The sequence below is a fragment of the Equus przewalskii genome, chromosome 4 (assembly GCF_037783145.1).
Source record: "Equus przewalskii isolate Varuska chromosome 4, EquPr2, whole genome shotgun sequence".
NCBI classification, from domain to species: Eukaryota; Metazoa; Chordata; class Mammalia; order Perissodactyla; family Equidae; genus Equus; species Equus przewalskii.
Genome location: NC_091834.1, coordinates 64651491 through 64672792, shown reverse-complemented (window position 1 = coordinate 64672792; position 21302 = coordinate 64651491). Strand labels below are relative to the sequence as shown.

General features: G+C 40.8%; 1 protein-coding gene and 1 long non-coding RNA gene across 2 annotated transcripts in view; both read right to left on the bottom strand.

The window, feature by feature from the left end:
- Positions 1–21302, bottom strand: part of NPSR1 (neuropeptide S receptor 1) — a 152789-nt gene that overhangs the window by 60174 nt on the left and 71313 nt on the right. The window lies entirely within an intron of this gene.
- LOC139083122 (uncharacterized) lies at positions 12241–14642 on the bottom strand. Its single transcript, XR_011539693.1, has 2 exons — positions 14229–14642; positions 12241–13572 (listed from the first exon to the last, which is right to left on the bottom strand). It is a non-coding gene; the product is annotated as an uncharacterized lncRNA (long non-coding RNA).

Below are 21302 nucleotides of genomic sequence, written 5' to 3'. Positions count from 1 at the left end.
GTTGTTTGCTCGTGGGTGCACAAGAAGCTACTTTTGGTATTGCTAAGGGTCTCTCTCTCTCCCACTTTTCTCTAACAACCAAATGCTTGAGTATGCTCTAAATGGAATAAGATTTGAAGACTTTATGTGGAAGTTTGTTTAATAATAGAACTTGCATTGCCCAAACTGATGTCAAGTACTTAATTGCCAATTAAAATTATTTCTCAAAAAAATAAGTTCTTGTGTTTCTAAGTTTTGGACACATTTTACAATACTAATATGATCTTGGCACTGTGCCCTTCTCCAAGATCAAGTACTAGCAGAGCTTAATGGCCCAAACTGTCAACTCCCCAGCTCTTTATTAATCCCAGGAAAGTGGCCTGCACCTCAATCATTACTGCTCAATTAGGTAAATAATCATCACATTCATTCTCATTAGAGCACTGTCTTCACAGAAAGCTTTGTTCCTGAGATTTTCAATTAGTCTTAACAAGTCATAAATACCACCAGCCTCTCCTTTTCTCCATTGGTCTACCAAACAAATAAAAATCATGTGTCTAATTAAAGAAACCCAAGTCGTCCTAAAATCTATTCTCTTTGCTTCTGATGTGTGCAAAAGCCAAGAATCTCGTTGAGTGAGGCCAACTGGCTGGCCTGCGTCATTGTTCATTGCTGAGTGGTGAATAACTCTTACGCATGTGCAAACATCAGTTTCAGCAAGCTCATACAGTTTCTTGAAATGAGGGAAAATAAGGTACTGAGTCATTACTGTTTCTTCTCTTCACTTTAAGGGGAAATTTCTTGAGACCTGGTAGTAAACAATCAACATTGTGTAATATGGGGCTCAAACTGACTCTGAGTGTAAATATAAGAAATCGACAACTTGTTTCCTCTTTTAATGAGATTCTGTTAGTAAGAAGAATTGACATCAGTGGTCTGGGTTGTTTAGAAATCCAAGTGAAGGAGAGGAGAGTTCCATTTGTAGATAGCCAAGGAATGAGTCCCTTGAATGTCTTTTTTTCTTTGCAGTTCTTGCTGGAGAACAGCTGAATTGTAGCAAGTTGGGATGGAAGTGGTAGATTGTAATAAGAAATATTTGGTTCTTATTTTACCCTGTGGCAACCAAGTACAGGTTTATTCATAGGGTGGTGAGGTAGACATGGAAATACGCTGCTCAGACCCCTCTTCAAGAAAGAATTCATTGTCCAGATGAGGTGTGTGGTTCACTGGCATCCTCCAGATGTTAGGCTAGGGTTTGCCTCAGCTTTCTGGTTGAGATTATGCTATTATTAGTACAAGCTCTGCCAGTGACTGAGAGAGGTGCAGGTAGAAGTGTCCAGTCACTTTTATTCAACATGGGAATCCTTTAATGAGCTGGCAGAGACTGTAAGGTCGCCACCATGTTCTGATGGGTCCTCCTGTCCTACTTCTTCCTCTTTCTTTTCATAGGTGTTACTTCCCCCAAAACCTTTGCATGCCTTATTCTGTTTCAGCATCTGTTTCCCAGAGAACCCCATGAGCAGCAAAAGGTAAGGCAGGAAGGGACGCAAGATCACGCGCTGTCTAGGGATGGTCTTAAAGGCCGCCTCTTCACATAATCTAAGATCGTAGCAAAAATTCAGCTTGTTCAAAACTAAAGCCACTGAGAAAGCTATCTGGATCTAGAAACTACTATCGCTGATGACTGCTATGCTCAGAGCCATCTGCCGCGCGGTCTACACGCCTGAGCTTAGGCATCAGGCTTTTGGCTCCTATTGAAGGTCTGTGAGAATCTCTTATTCACTCGTCATAAGGACGTTGTTGAGGACATTTTCCTGATGTATTATCAAAGTCCTGTATATAAAGCTCCACAGAATCACTGTTCCTGATCAGGAAACATCTTGCCGTACGTTTCCCTCAAGGCTCAAAAGAATCATATCTGATGAGTTTCACCCTTAGTTTTGGCCCCCAGCAAGCACACAATGGAATATGCTCAGCTGCAGTAACTGTGTAGTACCTCAAAACCTAATTTTTCTTTGTCTCTGTAGTTACGATTTGACATGTTCCATGATCCTCATATTTTACTGTGTATTTTTCATTATATTGGGTATGCTGTTACATGTATAAGCAGTGAATGCAGCATGAGTCTTGGAGCCTCACTGCAGGGTTTTGAGTGCTGGCTCTGCCATATGATAGCTGTGCAATCTGGGGCATGTCACTAAGCACCATGAAAATCAGGTTCTTCTAAAAATCTTATAATAAGAGTAACTGACTTATAAGACTATTGTGAAGGTTAAATGAGATAATGCATGTAAAGTGCTTAGTAAAATGCTTGGCAAATAAAACCTCGGTGCATCTTATTGGTGAAGAGGCAATGAATAGAATTGAACGACTCTACAGAGAGCTGCATGGATTAGGAATGAGAGGGAGTGTTTTGCCATAAATCTTGAGCTCCCAGCCAGTTTGCTGGAAGATAGCTTTCCAAAAAAAATGGATAAATAAGAGGTTGAGGATTTTTTTAAAATAGATCTACCATAAAGACTGGTAATTTTATTTGCTCTAAGGCATGGTAATTAATTTAATACATTGGACATCCACTAAGAAGACAGTGGTGATTAAATTAACGGATTGACTGACAAGGTAAATAGAACCAAGCCAATACTTGAGAGAACAATTGTTGAGAAACACTTCAAAAGCAACAAGAGCCAAGTTGTAGGGCTGTCCCTGGCCAATTGGCAATCTAAGCATCAAAATAAACGATGAGAATCATCAAATTATAACTCATTGAATAAAAATGCAAATCCATGAGTCCATACTGATATAAGTCAATAAGTCAGGGGGAGAAGGGAAAGCTCCTCCTTATAGCAGAAAGCCAACTAATGAACGCAGAAGCGATGATTGAAATAGAAAATCATCATTTGGAAAACTTCACAGATGATTCAGGCAAAAATCTGCCCTGGATGCTAAGAGTTGTAAGTGAAAGTTTGAGGAATAACAGGATAGTTATACAGTCTTAAGGTACTTGTTAATTGCCAAGGGAAAAGTAGTATCTTTACATTGGAGAAATAATACAACAACATCACCGCTTATGAGACAAACTGATATTCTGTGCCTTCTGATATTATATACTAAGAGGAATGGAAGCGTCGTTCCTGTGGCATACCTCTCAAAAGTGTATAACCTAAATCTAATCAGGAGGAAACACCACTCAAATCCAAATTGAGGGACATTCACAAAATACCTAACCTGTACTATTTAACTAACCTGTACTATTTGTGTTGACGGCATAAATCACAAAGACTCAGGAACTATTCCAGATTAAAGAAGACTAAAGATACATGACAACTGACTGGGATACAAGACCCAGGATTTTCTTTTGCCATAAAGGATGTTCTTAGGACAATTGGTGAAATTTAAGTCAAGTTTGTAGATTACATAGTAGTACATATTTAGATGGATGGACAGATGGATAGACAGAGAGATATAGCTGGACAGATAGATAGACAGAAGGAATTGATAAAGCAAATGCGGAAAAATGTTAACATTTGAGGACTATGAATACAGGGTACATGGAAATATTTTGTACTATTTTTGAAGATTTTCTATAATCCTGAAATTACATCAAAATAAGAAGCTAGAAATGCAAAATGTGCTGGTTGGAAGGATACGTGATATGGTTGCTCAGCCCATAGGGGCACAGCCTACAGGTTGCAGCATCTGTGAACTTGCACAGCACTGAGGATGTGGGCAACATGCTGAGCAAAGGGTGCTGTTATATTAGGAAGTGAGTTTTATAATTGTTTGGTAAGTTTCTTCTCATTCAGACCAGTATAGGCCCTCCTGGCAAGATCTTGTGCAATGTGTGTGTTCCTTATTTGCACAGAGAAAGACTTGTAGGCAGGCTATCTGTCCCTTAGGGCCTGCGAGACTCTACATCTGTACCCTCTTTGGTGGTAGGGTGGTCTAGGGCCCAGACATATAGATGTTATTAAAAAACAAACAAGCAATCACACGAGCTAACAGATACAGTGCTTACCATGTGTTGGGCATTGCTTTAAGCACTTTGTAGATAAGAACTAACTTAATCCTCACCACAATCCTATGAAGTGGTTGCTATTATTATAACCCTCATTTTATAGGTGACGAAACTGAGGCACAGACAGGGTCAGTAACTCACTCAACTGTTAGTGTGTAGAGGAGCCAGAATTCAAAACCAGGCAGGGTAGTTCCAGAGTCTAGGCTCTCTCTTCACCACCCCCTACCATTCTGCCTCTTGAGGGCCTCTGAGCAATGAAATGATTCTTTCCAAATGTTCTTGTAAAGCAAGCTGAGGTGTCCAAGTTCAGAGTTATCTAGAAGAGTCTGAGCTGCAGTATAATGCATTGGGACAGAAGTGAGTTGTCTGTGTTGAGTGGGGAAGGGAGCAAAAGCTCAGAGGAGATGTCAGAAGGTAGGAACAAACAGGCAAAAGAGAGAAGCAGAACCAAATGGCAGGGTCAGAAGAAAGCTGGAGGGTTTTGGTCAAGGTCAGTTCGCTAGAAGAGCAGAGCGAGAGGAAGCAATGCCCAACCAAGTGGGTGACTGATTAAGGCAGAAACTGAAGGATCAGCCTGGGAACAAGAAAGTTGGCTGGGCTTCAGAGCTAGTACGCACTTACAGGACACTGCATTTATTTCCTCGGGAAAGGTTTGCTTGTTTCGGTGTGTCTTATAAGGTCTGGCTCCATCTTTCCGGGCAACAGTCACATTTCCCAAGAAATAGCTCTCTGAGTCTGATCCTTGTCACCAAGCAGGGTGGGGACAAATATTGGCTGACTACATTTGTCCCAGGCATTGTGCTAGGCATTTAACATACATTATCTTATTTAATGTAGTGTTCTGTATGAGTGTATCTGAGCTGAACTCTCTACTGTGCACATAAATGGAATTAGTGACCATTCAGAGCATGCACTCGGCTTTTGGTTCAGTGAAATTTGGAGTGTAAATTGGACTTTTATGTAATTCTAATTGAATAGAGTAATTCTAATTAGATGAAACGACTCACTCTAAGGTACAGCACACCTACAGATACTCAGAAAAATCACAGAAGCTTAGAAGAAGCAGGAACACTGTTATTGAACCACCATAGAGACTTCTGCATATGAGAAGAAGGGTCAACCGCAGCAAACAAGGAAGTCCAGGTCAGGTATAATTACATACAGAATCTCTTTCTATCACCGTGACTGTCCCAAGAAAGGCGATAATATAATTTCTGCATCTTGTGGTCATTATGAGGATTAAATTAAGTACAGCATATAAAGCATGTGCCTCAGTGCCAGCCACAAAAGAGGCCCTGGATGCATGGGACCTGCTCTGCTCATTTCCTCAAGGGAGACATGAAGCCAGGAGAATTTAAGTAATGCGTTGAAAGGCTCAGAAATGATAATGATAAGCCAAGATTTAAATCCAGATCTCCATACTCCATCACCTGTTTTTGTAGTTTTCAAATTAAGAATGGCTTTTTAAATGTTTTAATGGTTGAAAAAAATCAAAAGAAAAATATTTTATGGCTCATGAAAATTATGTGAAATTCAAATTTCAGTATCCAAGAATCAAGTCTTACGGGAACACAGCCATGCCCATTCACTCCCATATTGCCCACAGCTGCTTTCTTGCTACAACGGCAGAGTTGTGTGGCTGCGACAGAGATCATAGGGCCCAAAAAGATTAAAATGTTTGCTATCTGGCTCTTTACAGAAAAATATGTCTGATCCTACCTCTAGACCTTAAACCCTGATCTTCCCATTATGTCCAAGTACTGGTGGATCCAGATTGCTTGTGACTTTGCCAAATCTGGCATTCTTGGAGAATTATTAAATTGCCACGCAGGTTGCATTCAAGGGCTCCCTGCTGGCTTACACAGGAGAGTTTTGAAGGTACCAGATGGGAACAGATTCCTCTCTTTCATCTTTGCAAAAATCCAGTCTCGCTCTGTTTCATGTTCAAAAGGATTTGATTAATTAGGACATGAAGGGGGAAAAGAACAATTCATGCCGTTGTGTTGCGCTGAGCTGGCAGTCCGAGGTGCTGTAGTTCCAGCTCCTCCTCCGCACGCTGACGGGCTCCCTGAAGGCCCAGCCCTGCCTCATGGAGGCTCTGCAGTTGGAGGTTGAAGCAAGAGCTTTAGAATCAGGGCCCTGTGTTTGTATTGTAGTTCTCCACTTGCTAACTGTATGACTTTGGGCTGGTTATGAACCTCTCTCAGACTCGGCTTCCACAGGTCTAAAATGGGAGTAATGAGAGTACCTCTAGTTCAGGTAATTTGGAGGATTAAATGAGAAATATATGTAACGATATTTTTGTTGTTCATTTTGCAAAGAGTTGGCTCAGTGAGCATTCAGTAAATAGTTGCTATTATTATTCGTTTCTGCCTACTTGTCAGCAGGCAAGTTCGAACTAAGTCTCTGATCCAAGTTAAAATGCCCTGGAAGGTGTTTTTAAAGCATTTTTTTTTAAAGTAATACAAGCACACAAAAGTTGTACAAGTAATAAAAATAAGTGTCTCGCAAAACGATGTGTCCTGGAATGGTCAAGGCAGTAATATAGCATAAAAGCTTTTAACTGGAAATTACCCAAATGCCCGTAACTAGTAGAATAGAGAAATCAATTGTAGATCTGTAGAGTAGAGAGAGAACCGTATACAACAACATGCAATAATGTTGATGAATCTCTTGAACAGAATGCCGAGCAAAAGGAGCTAGACACAAATAGCATACACACTATAAGATTCCATGTAGATAAAGTATAAAATAAGATGAAACTCATCTTTGCCTCGGGGATTACCATTGGAGGTGAGGGGTAATGATGGAAGTCAGTGGAGGGGGCTCGAGGGCAGCTGGTAATGCTCTGTTTCTTGATTTGGGTGCTGGTTGCACAGGGTATTCAGTTTGTGAATAGTCATCAGCTGATGCTTATAATGTGCGCACAGGATTAATCCTCATAAAAAATAATAAAATAAAAATAGTAAAAATTAGCAATCAGAATGGCACCCTTCTCCTACTTTTTATCTCAGTCACTCAGTCCCTTCCCCCAAAGCAGCCACTATTCCTAGCATTAAACAGAATATCCAGAGACGGCTACTGAATGCACAAGAACATGTCTGCTTGTATATATTGTGTGTATTTATTTTCTTCTAATTATGTCCTGAGAGCAAGTTTTTGTTTTATTTTATAAAGTCTATTTTTTTAGAGACGTTTTAGATTTCCACAAAATTGAGCGGAAAGTACGGTGAGTTCCCAAATGCTCCCAGCCCTCGCACGAGTGGAGTCACCCCATTATCAACATCTGGCGCCAAATTGGTGCATTCGTTTCAGTTGATGAACCTACTGACTCATCGTAATCATCCAAAGTCCACAGTGTACATAAGGGCTCACTCTTGGCTCTGTACATCCTAGGGGTTTGGACAAATGTATAAGAACATGTACCCACCATTTTAGTGCCACACAGAGTATTTTCACCGCCCTGAAGATCCTCTGTCTGAGAACAAGTTTTTTTGTTTTGTTTTCTTTTAAAGATTAGCACCTAAGCTAACAACTGTTGCCAATCTTCATCTTTTTGTTTTTCCTGTTTTTTCTCCCCAAATCCCCCCAGTACATAGTTGCATATTTTTTTTGTTGTGGGTCCTTCTAGTTGTGGCATGTGGGATACTGCCTCAATGTGACCTGACGATCAGTGCCATGCCGGCACCCAGTATCCCAACTAGCGAAACCCTGGGCCACCAAAGCAGAGCTTGCGAACTTAACCACTCGGCTGTGAGGTTGGCCCCCAAGAGCAAATTTTGATGTACTTAATCCTATATCCAGTTGGCCACCTACTACAAAGGTAGACCTCAGAAGACGGTCAGGGAAAGCAGAGGAAACGGGAAGGAGCTCCAGTGCTGGTGACCCTCTTGGAACTGCCAAACTTTCTGCACATGTTCGTTGAACTGTCAAAGTGAATTTGGTGGCTTCAAGATGGCTGGGCCTTCTTCCCAGTGTTGAACTGGGACCCAGATAAAGTAACGAAATGCCTTCTTTGTTTTTGAAACTCTAGGTATCCTTTGGGCAGACTTCTGGTCGTGATGAGTACTCAACTGTGTTTGTGATTCAGGCTAACATCATCTTCCCCGTGAAACCATTTTCCTCATTCTGAAGCTAGAGCAATATCAGACAACAGGATGGAATATTTGAAACCAGGACCACCATGAAACACCTGGGAAGACATCCTTGTATTTCTGAAGTTTTATTCCATCTTATCCTTCTAGCTAGTGACTTTCTCCTGAACCTTTGGCAGCATCAACAACCCCAAATGCTATCCATTCTCTAAGACCCAATGCAAGTTCCATCCCCTCCATACAGTTCCCACTATGTTTCCCTGAAGGACCCTGATTTACATCACTTCATTTAGCACTTCTTTAAATGATCATCAGTCAATAACTGTTGATTGCTGTCCACCAGGCTTCAGGTACCATGCCATGTGCTGGGAATATAAGGAAGAAAACTCCATTCCTGTTCTCAACTTGCTCATATTCTAGAGTCAAAGGGAGGCATGCAAGATAACTAAACGCAGCATTGCATGATATCTGTACAAAGGATGTGGTGACTGATCAAATCTGCTGGAGTAGGAACCAAGAGGACAAGCCAGGCTGCACGGAGGTGCCCCTTGAGCTCTGTACCTTGAAGAATGAGCAGGGCTTTGCTAGACAGATCAGAGTGAGAGAAGGGTGTCCAGGTATAGAGAGCAGCATGAGTCAGGCATGAAAATACGACATAGCACATATTGTCACATCATTTAATATACATTTAATTTACTAGTTTTTCCAACTAGATTGTGAGAGACTCATGGATAAGACTTGCAACTCAAGCTTCTCTCTACTCCCCAATCCCCCGAATACCTAGTGAAATTCTGGACACTAATATCAGATAAAAACAAAAGATTAAGGACAAACACAGGAAGAGTCTTCTTCAAGCCTTAAGGGAGTGCTGAATTTTAAATATTCAACTGATCTCCATTTTTAAGATGTGAACTTCCCATCAGACTCAGAATATAAAAGAAACCTTCTAAGGAGGTGAAATTGGACTTTAATTGGAGTAGTTGTCATAATCACGGCCCATCTGTGATTAGCAGCCAGTCTCCTCTGGACTTTCTGGCCTATTCAGTGCCCCACCCCTGGTCTGCGAGGCTTGGCTCTCAGGCTCTCAGGAGGATATGAATTATTTTGAGTGTAATTGGGTCTTGCCTGTGACATGGGCACTATCTGAAGCCATTGTTTGGCACTTAATTGCTCTGTGACCTTGTGCAACTTTCTTAGACATCTTGGGTCTTAGTTATGACCTTACAAAATTGAGATAAGTATACTTTGCCAAGATTAAATGTCAAAAGAGTTTGGAACATAACAGGCTCTCAATAATGCAAGCTTTCCTTCCTTTTTTCTCCTCAGTTCACTTTCTACCCCCTTCTCTCTTTCCTTGGAAGGTTTAGGAAGAAATTTTGGGAAGAGAGAGCCTAGGGGACAGAGAATGAAGAGATTCTGAGCAGCTGATGGAGACTTTGAGAGAGATAAAAGGATGAATAGAGAGGAATTTTAAGACATTTTGCTGTGTTTCGCGCAATTTATTACCACTGATAAATGCCATTGCTTCTGAGAGAGTTCCTTTAGACTGAAGTTGGATGTTTCTTTCGAGTACAACTTCAGGCTGAGACTGGCCAGAAGGCGGCTCAGCTTTGTTGGGGTTGCACACTTTGCAGAGAAGGTATAAGACGTTATTTATCTGGAAGAAGAGAAAATTCAAGGTCACTCTCTAATGTGTGCTTGTCATACATTCCCTTAAGGGCTGTCATCTGGGAGAAGCATTGGACATCAGACTAGTATGTGGCTGGCCTCAGGGCCTTTTCTCAGTAATGTCTTGGAGCTTCCAAGTTGCTCGCGCTAGGGGGAGTTGATTATCTCCTTTACTGGAGGAGATTATGGGAAGATCCTCAGACTGTTTGTCAGGGATTCAGGCATTGTGGGGAGATGGATGCAATAACCCAAGCCGTGTCTCCCAGACCTGTGTCTAGGATTCTATAGTGACTCACTGGGATCCTTCCTTGTGTCACCCACCCCCTCCCCAGCAGGAGATTCCCAATACTCCAGTTGACTTCCTCCTATGTGTTCTCGCCCCACTTCAGCCACCAAAACCAAAGAGCTCTCTGTTGTAAACAATTGACAGACTAATTCTCCAGGGCTGATGGCTAAAGCCACTTATTCTCTCAACAGCATTTTCATTTTAATGGGGGCATTAAACCTTGGCCCAGAAGGGACTCTCTAATGGAGGGGTTCCAGGCAGTGTGGAATGCAGAGAGAAACAGAATGGGCTGGCAGCTTGCCCAAGGTCACACAGCAAAGCTGTGGCAAAGCTGTGAATAAAACCCAACTGCCTCATTCCCCATCTCACCCTGTTGCCCCAGCCTGAGGCTGCCTCTTGTTCCATCACAATGGGGACTTCTCGCCCCATTCTTGAGCAGTGTCAGAACCGTGACCCCGTCTGAGTATGAAGAGGCTGCGATGCGAGACCTAAACAGTCCTCCCTTGCTGCCAGCACTTAGCATGAAGAATAGTGGCATCAAGGAGCCTTGATCAATAGAGATTATGCAAATACCTAGAGCAATAACATTCCCTTCCATTACCAAGCTAAAAGTACCAGTAAAGAGCATGCCGGATTCTGACAGTTTTATTTTTCCCTGTTTGTCAGACTGAAATCAGGGTCTGACTGATGCTCATATGAAAGTATAAAAGGTACATGACTGACAGAGGCCCAATTCCTTTTTCTCTGAATTAGAGGCCCTTGCTCCATGAGCTGGCAAGAGCCCCGGCTGGGTGCACATCAATTATGTTCTCTGGCTGAGAGCCTTGCTGAGCAGAACCAGGCAGTAAACATGCCTAGAGCCACGACGAGCCTCATTTGTGATGGGGTCCCCATAGTAAGAAAGCAGCGAGGCGGCCGTGCCCAGATCCCTTCCCTCCATCCCCTCTTCACCTCCTCCCACCTGTCACGGCAGCTGAGGGACCCTAGAATGTGAGCATTCATTACATTTTTGTTTGTAGTTGTAGAAGAAAAATAACATTCTTCATCTTCTAAACAGAAATTAATTGCTAGTATGAACTCCTACTCTGCTGGATGTCAAAAGCTTAATTGCAGTCAATTAAGTGTTTGCTCTTCCCGTGTCTCTGTATTCCTCTTAAAGTTCTAGAAAGTTTACATAGTATCAAGTTGTCTATGTGGGTGCATGTGCACGTGCATGTACTTGTGTGTGTATGTGTGCATGCGTGTGTGGGGTTTCTGGTCCTTGGTGTCATCTCTTATCCTCATTGGCATCTACTGAGATGTCCTGCACCCTGTCTTGCCTTTGGTTGTCAGCGGATCAAAGTGGTGCCGCCCTTGTTCTAATTGCAGGTCCCCATTAAGGCCACCAGCTCTTGTTCTTGGTTGCTCAGAATACATTCTCTGCTCCTGCACCAGGACGCAGGGTGCACAGACTGTATGTGGCTGTTTCAGTTCTCTGCCTAGACATCCATGTAGACATTTCATCTCACTTTCAGTACTGGGTGGAGGGGGAACCCAGTGCCTTCCACTCTGTGGACTATCTCTTGAGAAACTGGGTCACAGATCCCCCGCTCTTGAATTTCTCTAACTTGTATCTTCCCTCCCATATCCCCCTCAACGTTTGCCCTGGAGCAGCTCAGGCTCAAGATCTCCTTCTCAGCAAAGCCCTGACAGCTGAGCTGTCTCCTGCGCGCGCTTTCCTCACCCTTGGCCGTTCCTGAATCCAGGTAGCCTGGCTTTTCATCTCTCTCTCTCTCTCTTTCTTTTTCTTTTTCTTTTTCTTTTGTATGCTTGAGGAAGATTAGCCCTGAGCTAACATTTGTGCCAATACTTCCGTATTTTTTTTTCAGTATGTGGGACATCTCCACAGTGTGGTTAGTGAGTGGAGTAGGTCCGTGCCTGGGATCTGAACCTGCGAACCTGGGCTGCCAAAGCAGAACCCGTGGAACTTGAACCACTTAGCCAGGGGACTGGGCCCTGGTTTTTCATCTTTTCTTCCAAAGCACTTGAACTGAAAAGCTAAGAAGTAGACTATTTTGTTTTCATGTTCTTTCAATAAACCTTCATTGTGGCGGTAAAAACCTCATGATACAGTCTTCCAAATAGCAGATTATGTAGTGACAGAAATTCTAAAGAGGGGAGGGAGAAAAACACATTGTTTAAGAAGCAAAAACCTTATATCGTTACATTAGACATGCTGTTTTTATTGCTTGCAGTCTTTCTCAACCAGAGTTTCAGAGAAAATTAAGCCCTATGGAAAATAATTGGTGTTTTAATTTTCTCAATATTCCCAAGGTTGGCACTTTCCCAAAGGTCCCAAGGGCAATTTCCAAGGGTAATTCTGGATGCATAGGAGATAAATAATTCATTAAATCAATGGATGCTTTAGGGAAGTGATTCTCAAAGTGGGGTCTGAGGACCCCTAAGAGTCCCTGAGACCTTCATTCTACCAGGTCAAAATTACTTTCATAATAATACTAAGATTTTATTTGCCTTTTTTACTTCCATTCTCTCATGAGTGTACTATGGCCTTTGGAAAACTCCTCTGTGCAAACATAAACATCTATGTATACACAGGAATCAGATATGCAAAGATTTTACGTATTGGAATTATCAGCTAAACAATATTATATAACATCTAAAAATATATTGAAAGAAATAAAGCAGGGCATTATAAGTTTGATAGAATTAGAAAATTCCTCTCTAATTGACCAGATACATTAAAACAAGAACAAAATAGAGCTTTTAGAAATGAAGGAAAATTATGTGAGAATTAAAATTAGTATCTCAATAAACAAGTTAAACAGTAGACTGGAGCCAGAAGAAAAGAGAATTAAGAAGCTTGGAGATGGGTTTGAAGAAATTACATTGAAGGCAATAGAGAGAGACAAAGAAGGAGATCAAAGAGAAGTTAAGAGACAAAGAGAATCGAATGAGAAAGTCCAACAAAAATCTCACTGGAGTTCCCGAAGGAGAAGATAAAAAGCATGGAAAAGAGGCATTACTCAAAGACATAGTGGCTAGGAATTTCCTATAATCAATGAAGGATGCCAGTCCTCAGATACAGGAAACCTGACAAAGTCCTGGTTTTAAATATCCCATACTAGTTTCAGACAATGCCACAGCTTTAGGATGAGGAAATAGCTTCACGGAGATAATGGCTGTTTTGAATCACAAACCAAATGGAGTGTTCATCATGAACAGAAGGTCTTGGGGATCAGGGCTTCTTAATGTGACACCTAGAGTTCCAACACAAAGATGTCATGGGGAGACTTTATCTGAGTTCAAGGCCAACGCTAGGAAGAAGACCTGGCCATCTAATTCGCTTTGACAGTTCAACAAACATTTGTTGGACCCCTGTCAGGTGCCAGGATCAGGGCTTCTTTCCAAGTCCTCTGCTCTCCCTGTTCCTCTTATCCTGAGGTCTACTGCCCTCCTTGTAGCAGGTGGTCAAACTGGATGCGGGGCTAGACACACAAATACTGGCTCTAAGAAAGAAAAAAAGGAAGCACCTAAAACATAAAAACAGAAAATGTTAGAATAAAAAAAGGACATATCAGGCAAATATTAACTAAAAGAAAGATGCTATAGCTACATCAATATAAGTAAAACCTTCTTTAAAGCTAAAAGCACTGCTAGAGGTAAAGAAAGTTACTGAACATTGATTAAAAGTCTAATTCACCAGGAAACTGCAGCAATTTTAAACCTGTTAGAATAAATTAAGTAAAAAATTGATAGAACTACAGGGAGAAATAGACAAATCCACCACCATGACTGCAGAGTTTAGCAATCTCTTTTAGTTATTTATAGATCAAGTAGATAAAAAATTCACTAAGGATAGAGGACATTTGAATGACACAGTGAGCAACCTTGACCTGATGTAAATATATAACTAATACTTCTTAAATCTAGAGAACTCATATTTTCAAAGGCACATGGCATGTTGTAAAATTATTATGTTTTAGGCCTTCTGTCAAGTTTTAGCCAATTTTAAAATATCTAAAACATACAAGAAATTAAGCTAGAAAACAATGAGAAAGATATAACTAGACAAGCCTGGTACTTTTGAAAATTAAAAAACACACATAACAATCTGTCAAAAAAGAAATCATAGCAGAAATTATAGATTAATTAATCATAATGAGATGCTAATGAAAATAATACTTACCTGAACTTGCGAGACGTAATTAAAGTGTCTTTGAGAAATACTTATGCTTTCTAAATGTTTATATTAGAAAAGAAGAAAGTGTGAAAATAAATTATCCAAGAGTCTACCTTAAGAAAAAGGTGAGGTGATGTTACCAAAAATGTCAGAGGAGGGTACTCCAGGGTTCCAGCCTCCAGCAACTAATAAGCCAGCAAAAACTGCCAGGATCGACTTTGACGGAAGTCTGGAATATAGTAAAATACTTACGACAACTAGGGGAAAGATAACACAGAAAGAAGTTGCTGCATTGTGGTAAGAGTGCTATGGCCTTTTAAATTGCCTGCTTGCCACCCCCTACTCTCCAGATCAGCAGTGGTCGTGAAAACACTGCACCCCTGATGCAGGTTGCTTGTGCCACAGCGAACAATACAACCCTTATTTTCAAAGAGCTGTGGTGGTTTGTTTTGACCTGTCTGGCAGCCACCTCAAGGACTGGTACAAAGCGTGCCTTTATTTCATCTGACTCAGCGCATTCCCAGCACCGAAGAGTCTCCCATGTGGCACTTGCTGAAACCATTTAAAGGCAAAGGTGTTGAACACAGTAGCACAGAGCAAGGGAAAATGGTAGGGACAAGCAAGAGACAGATCAAAAAGTCTTGATAAGGATGAGGTTGGGAAAGAAGATATGTGGTGGAATAAGGGCTTTTAAAAGTACCTGTGTATACAGGTGAATCAAGAAGTTCATGTATGTACTCAGGGCTGGACGAATTCTCAGGAAAGTCCTTAGAAGATCCTAAGCTTTCACTTCAGGGAGTCTCATTGGGAGAGGAGACAGAAAGAGAAAGGGATAGAAAGAATATTTGAAGAAATAATAGCCAAAACCTTCCCAAATTTGAAGACATGACTCTATAGATGTAGAAAGTCCAATGAACTCCAAGCAGGATAAACATAGAGATCTACACTAAAGACACTTTACAGCTAAACTGTTGAAAGCCAAAGACAGGGAGAACCTTGAAAGCAGTAAAAGAGAAGTGACTTGCCACAAGGGATTCTCCATGAGATTAACAGTAGGTTTCTCTTCAGAAACCGTGGAGGCCAGAAGGCAGTGGGATGACACATTTGAAGTACTGAAAGAAAAAACTTTCAATCAAAAATTCTCTATCCAGCAAAATTGTCTTTTAAAAATAAAAGAGAAATTAAGATATTCCTAGATGAAAAATGGAGTACCTGACAAGTAGACATGCCCTAGAAGAAATACTAAAGGGAATCCTTCAAGCTGAAATGAAAGGCCGCTAGAGAGCAACTAGAATCCATTGGGAAAAATTAAAGAACAACAGTAAAGTTAGCTACATAGGTAAACATAAAAGCCAGTGCTATTGCATTTTTGGTTTGTAACTTTTCTTTTTTGTTCTATATGACTTAAAAGACAAATGCATAAAGCAATAATTATAAATATATGTTAATGGACACACAATGTATAAAGATGTAATTTGTGACAATTACAACAGAAAAGGGGGTAGAGCTGTAAAGGAGGAGGGTTTTTGTATCCTGGTGAAACTAAGTTGGTATTAATTCAAACGATTATACAGATTATAACAGTTATAAAGTTAAGATGTTAATTTTAATCCCCAGGGTAACACTAAGAAAAAAAATCTTAACTAAAAAAATACAGAAAAAATGAGAAGAACTAAACACTACAAGAAAACAATCATTCACAAAAGGTGGCAGTAATAAAGGAATTCAGGAACAAAAATCTATAAGCTGAAAACAAATAGCACAATGGCAGAAGTAAGTCTGTTCTTGTCAGTAATTACTTTAAATGTCAATGGTCTAAACTCTCCAACTAAAAGGCAGAGATTGGCAGAAAGGATAAAAATCATTATCCAACTATACGCTGTTTAAAAGAGATTCACTTTAGACTCAAAGGCACAAACAGAATGAAAAAGATACTCCATGCAAACAGTAAGCAAAAGAGAGCTGGTATGGCATTACCAATTCACTCATTCAACAAATAGTTATTAAATGCCCACTATGTGCCAGGCACTGTTCAAGGCATAGTGAATAAAACAGATAAAAATCTTTCTCTGATGGAGCTTACACTCTGGTGGGGGGGTGTAGAAAACAAACATCGCATGTGTTGGACTTAGGAAATTTGAGTTCAAGAGAGAACTCCAGGATGGAGATACAACTTTGGGGATCATCAGCATATAAATGTTTTGAAAGTCATGAGACAGGATAATGCCATCAAGTGCAGATCAAATCATTGATCTCAGAATTGAAAACGTTCTATTGATATGAGATCAGAAATAAGAGAAAGAACAAATAAAAGAGACTGAAGAGGAGCAGTCTGCAGAATAGACGCAGAACCAGGAGATTTTGGTGCCTTGAAGCCAAGTAGAAAAGTGTTTTCAGGAAAAGAGAATGATCAGTTATGTAAAATACTGCTGTAAGTTCAAATAAATTGAAGCTTGATAATTGGCTCGTAGGTTTAGAGTATGAAGGTAATAGAGGACATTTAAACCAAAGCAGCTTTACTGATATGGTAGGACAAAAGCCTGACTGATTGATTTGAATGGGAATGGGTGGAGAGGAATTGGTTGCAACGAATATAGACAACTCCTTCAGGAAGTATTCCTCTAAAGGGTGGTAAAGAAATAGAGTGGTAGCTGGAGGGATAAGTTGGATGAATAAACTCTTTTTTGATTTTTTGTTTTTCAAGTCGTTGAGAAACAACAGCATGCTAAATGTTGATAGTTAGTATCTAGCAGAAAGGGGAAAACTTAATTGGCGTGGGAGGAAATTCCTGGAGCAATGAACCAGAGTAGGTAACAGGTACTGATATCTAAAGCATGAGAAAATTGGTTGGCCTTGGGAGCACGGAGAATTTACCCCTGTCACCAGATGGGAAGGCAGGGAATATGGATGTTGATGTTGGCAGAAAGGTATAGGATTGCAGGACAATGAGGAAGTTCCCTTCTGCTACTTTGGTTTTCTTAGTGGAATAGAAGCAAAGTCATCTGGAGGGAAGGAGAATGAAAGAGAAGATGTTGGAAGTTGGAGGAGAGAGAAGGTAAGAAATAGTTTAGGAAAGTGAGAGATGTAGTATGAAATACTGCGTTCTCATCACAAGGTCATACGAAAAAGTGCAAACATTTAAAAACATCTACAGTCTTTGGTAAATATATGATGTATTTATTTAGAGAATTCAACTAACCGTAGGGGAATAGGCATATGGTTGCTGGGCGGAATTAATGACTTATTTGAGTCCAAGTTATTAAAGTAAGGGTAGTCAGCAGCATAGTGTGCTGTCATTTTATCAGCCTGTTTTACCTAAGTGCAAAGAGATGGAAAATGAGATTTTACCAGGGTTGTGGTTTTGCCAAGCAACATGATGAAAAGAGGCAGAGCAGAGGGAATTGAGTATGTAAGAAAGATTAATTAAAAATGACTAAGCATTTAATCTGGGTAAGAAGCGGGGGAAAAGGACAAAAAATGAAGGAGTACAACACCGTACCCACAGTCAAGGAATTCAGCTTTGTGTGTAAAACAAACACACAAACAGACACTTTTATTATCTAGTATGAGGTTAACCAAAGAGAGAAGTTTCTTGGAGAAGATGACACTGGCTTGTAGCACAAAGAATGAGTAGGGTTTGTTTAGGAAGGATCAGGACAGGAAATTCCAGGCAGGGGAAACAGCATAGAGAGAGGCTTACAAGCAGTCCAGAGCTTTGGAGATTTCTGAGTAGAAAATGGTACGTTCCAATTATATATTAGATGGGTTACACTGGAGTTTAGGGAGAGAAGGAGAAGGGAGGTAGGTGATAGAGGATAAGCTAGGCAGAGGAGCAGAGATGCAGAGGACAATTTCATTATGATGTAGGATATAGGCAAAACATAGAGAATCACCCAGGGAGAGTAGAGGGAGAAGATGAGAGGCTCTAAGGGCCACCTGAAAACGCTGACAATTTAGAGGCAAGTGGAAAAAAGGAGATGAAGACAGAAGTCAGAGAAGAATGAGGGGGAATAACAAGGGTCTAGTTACAGAAACCAAGTTCAAGAGAGTTTCACAGAGGAGGGAGTGATGATCAGTGACAGGCGTGGCACAACAGTCCGGCAGATAAGGACTGCATTATGCAACTAGAAAAAGATCGTTCATAACTCACATGAGAGCAAAACCAGAACCACGATGGGCAGCGAGGGCATTGAAGACAGAGAGGGTTGGATTCTTTTGAGAAGTTTAGATGGGAAGACAGAGACTTGGAAGCTTGAGGGGGACTCGTGATAAAGGTAACATTTTGTTTCTTCAGAAGGTGAATGCTTCCACCTTTTCTGGGTTGATGGGAACACACCTGTATAGAGAGAGGATTTGAAGGTTCTAAAGAAAGGAGATATTTGAAAAACAAGGTTCTTTAAAGACAAAGCATACTTTTTGGTCAAATTGTTCTCTTGTGCCTCTTCTCTTACCATGTGAAGGATATAGCCCCAGTTTTCCCCCTGCAAGTGAAATGCGAGACATACGGAGCACACGGGAATCACAACCTAAAGGCTGGAGCCAAGCCCAGATTAGACCAGCCTACCTTCAGCTGACCTGCAAATCATGACAAAGATAAATGATTGTCATTTTAGGCAACTGAGTTTCAGGTTAGTTTATTACATAGCTCTATTGTGGAATGGATAACGTGCAAAAAGGGAGATAGTAGATGGTGAGATCAGAGGGGCATGGCGGGAGGGGAGATCATGTAAAGTCTCATAGGACATTATAGAATTTTCACTGAATGAAATGGGGAGCCACTGGAGGGTTTTGAGCAGGAGCATGACATTATCTGACATGTTTCAGAAGAATCCCTTTGGCTGCTGCGATAAGTGTCTAGGGGTGGGGATGGCAAGGGTAGAAGCAGGGATATCAGTTAAGAGGCCACTGCAAGAATTCAGACAGACATGGCTGGGACCAAGGTAATATCAGTAGAAGTAGTCAGTATTGGATATATTTGAAGGTTGGAACAGCTGGATTTCCTGGCACATTGGAAGTAGAGTGAGAAAGAAGAGTCAAACTCCAAGGATTTTGTCCTGAGAAACAGAAGAATGGCATTGCTGTCAATTGGAATGCTGTGCTGGATTGTCCGTTACCTACCTTACATCCTTCCATCTACTTCTAGGGGACTCGTCCACATGGCAGAGGAGAATCTAGGAACTGCATTTTCTACATTTTCCTTCTCTATATGGTTCCAGGTTAGAGTTTTTCTTTCTTTCTTTCTTTTTTTTTTTAAAGATTGGCACCTGAGCTAACAGCTGTTGCCAATCTTCTTTTTTTTTCTCCCCAAATCCCCCCAGAACATAGTTGTGTATTTTTAGTTGTGGGTCCTCCTAGTTGTGGCATGTGGGACGCCGCCTCAATGTGGCCTGACGAGCGATGCCATGTCCGTGCCCAGGGTCCAAACCAGAGAAACCCTGGGCTGTGGAAGCGGAGCGCGCGAACTTAACCACTCGGCCACAGGACGGCCCTAGAGTTTTCCAATGAGAGATTTGAAAAGTAAAAGTGAGGAGTGGCCATTACTGTCAGTAGCAGATGTGTGGGTGGCTGTGAGGTTCACAGTGGCTTCTCAGGCTTCTGGAAGAGCCTGCTTTACTTCTGCAGTTGAGACAATTCATGGGAGCTTTGCTATAGACCTTGAGAATTGCTGTAGTTGCCCAGAGGACATTTGAGAACCACCAGCTTTTGGGGGTCTTTCCTTGACTTTCTGGCTTCAATCTTCTTGATCGTTACTCTTCCAGCTTTGCTCACACTTGGGAAAACACCAATTTATCTACTATATCCATTTATTCCTATAATAATTAGAATGATACTGATTTCTTGACCAAATCTGGACTAATACAGATGGGAAAGGGTCCAAGTAGAGTAGGTTTGGGGGAAAAAGATCAAGAATTAACCTTTGGATGTGAATTGTTTGAGATATCATTTTGAGGCGATGTCTAGTACTGGGTTGTATATTCAAATCTAGAGTTCAGGAGTGAGGTCTAGTCTGGAGATAGAAACAGGAGAGTTATTAGCATGTAGATAATATGCAAAGTCATGCTGCTGTATGAGATCACTAAGAAAGTGGGTGTGGCTAGAGAAGAGTAAAGGTGGGTGGACCAAGTTCTGGGACCCAACACTAAGAGATCAGGGAGAAAACAAGGAACAAGGAAAAGAGACAGGGAAGGGGGAACCAGTGGGGCGAGAGCAAAACCTGGAGAGTATGGTGTTCTGGAAGGCAAGTCTAGAAAGTTTCTAGACTGATCAGCTGTGTCAAATTCTGCTGACAGGCTAATCAAATGACTAAAACCGAACACTGGCTATGCTTACCAAAAATATGGAAACTAGAGAAAAGTAGAAAGTTGAGAGAGAAGGAGGATCATATGTTTTATCATCACCAAAACAGCAGTCATTTACATTCTTTTTTCTACATAAGCTTTAATTTTTTGTATAGCTGGAGTTCATTATGCATATATAATTTTCCCTGTTGCTTTTCATTTACTTTATGAGATGTTTTCTATACTATTACAAATTTGTTATTAACACCATTTTAAATGGCATATTATATCTTTTGAGGAGATATAGAATATGTTATTTAACTGTTCTTTCAATGTTGGACATTTAAGTTGTTGATAATTTTCTGCTGTTATAAATAGCCCTGTGATGAAAATCTCTTGCAAAAAGCTTTCTCAGCAGTTTTAGATGACTTCCTCAAGGGAAATGATCAAAACCTTAACTACTATTTTAAAGAAATGAACATTTTTAAAGCTCTGTTTCAGGCTTTTGGAAGTTAACTCATTAAGTGTTACCTTTACAAGTCCCATTTTGTTTTCTCTGAATCCTGATTTGAGAGCTCTCACTTTTTCAGCTCTTATATTCCAATAATCACTCAATTTATTTTTTGGAGGAAAGAAGGAAGGCTGGCATGGGGCTTATGGGGAATGTTTTTGTAGGACCCAAATATATGTTCCTTTATTCATTTATTTGTTTATTCATTTATCAAAGTCAGCAAAACAGAGGAGAGGCACAGGGCTCTGGGACAGGAAACAAGAGGGATGGCCCTGCTATGAACAGTGCAAC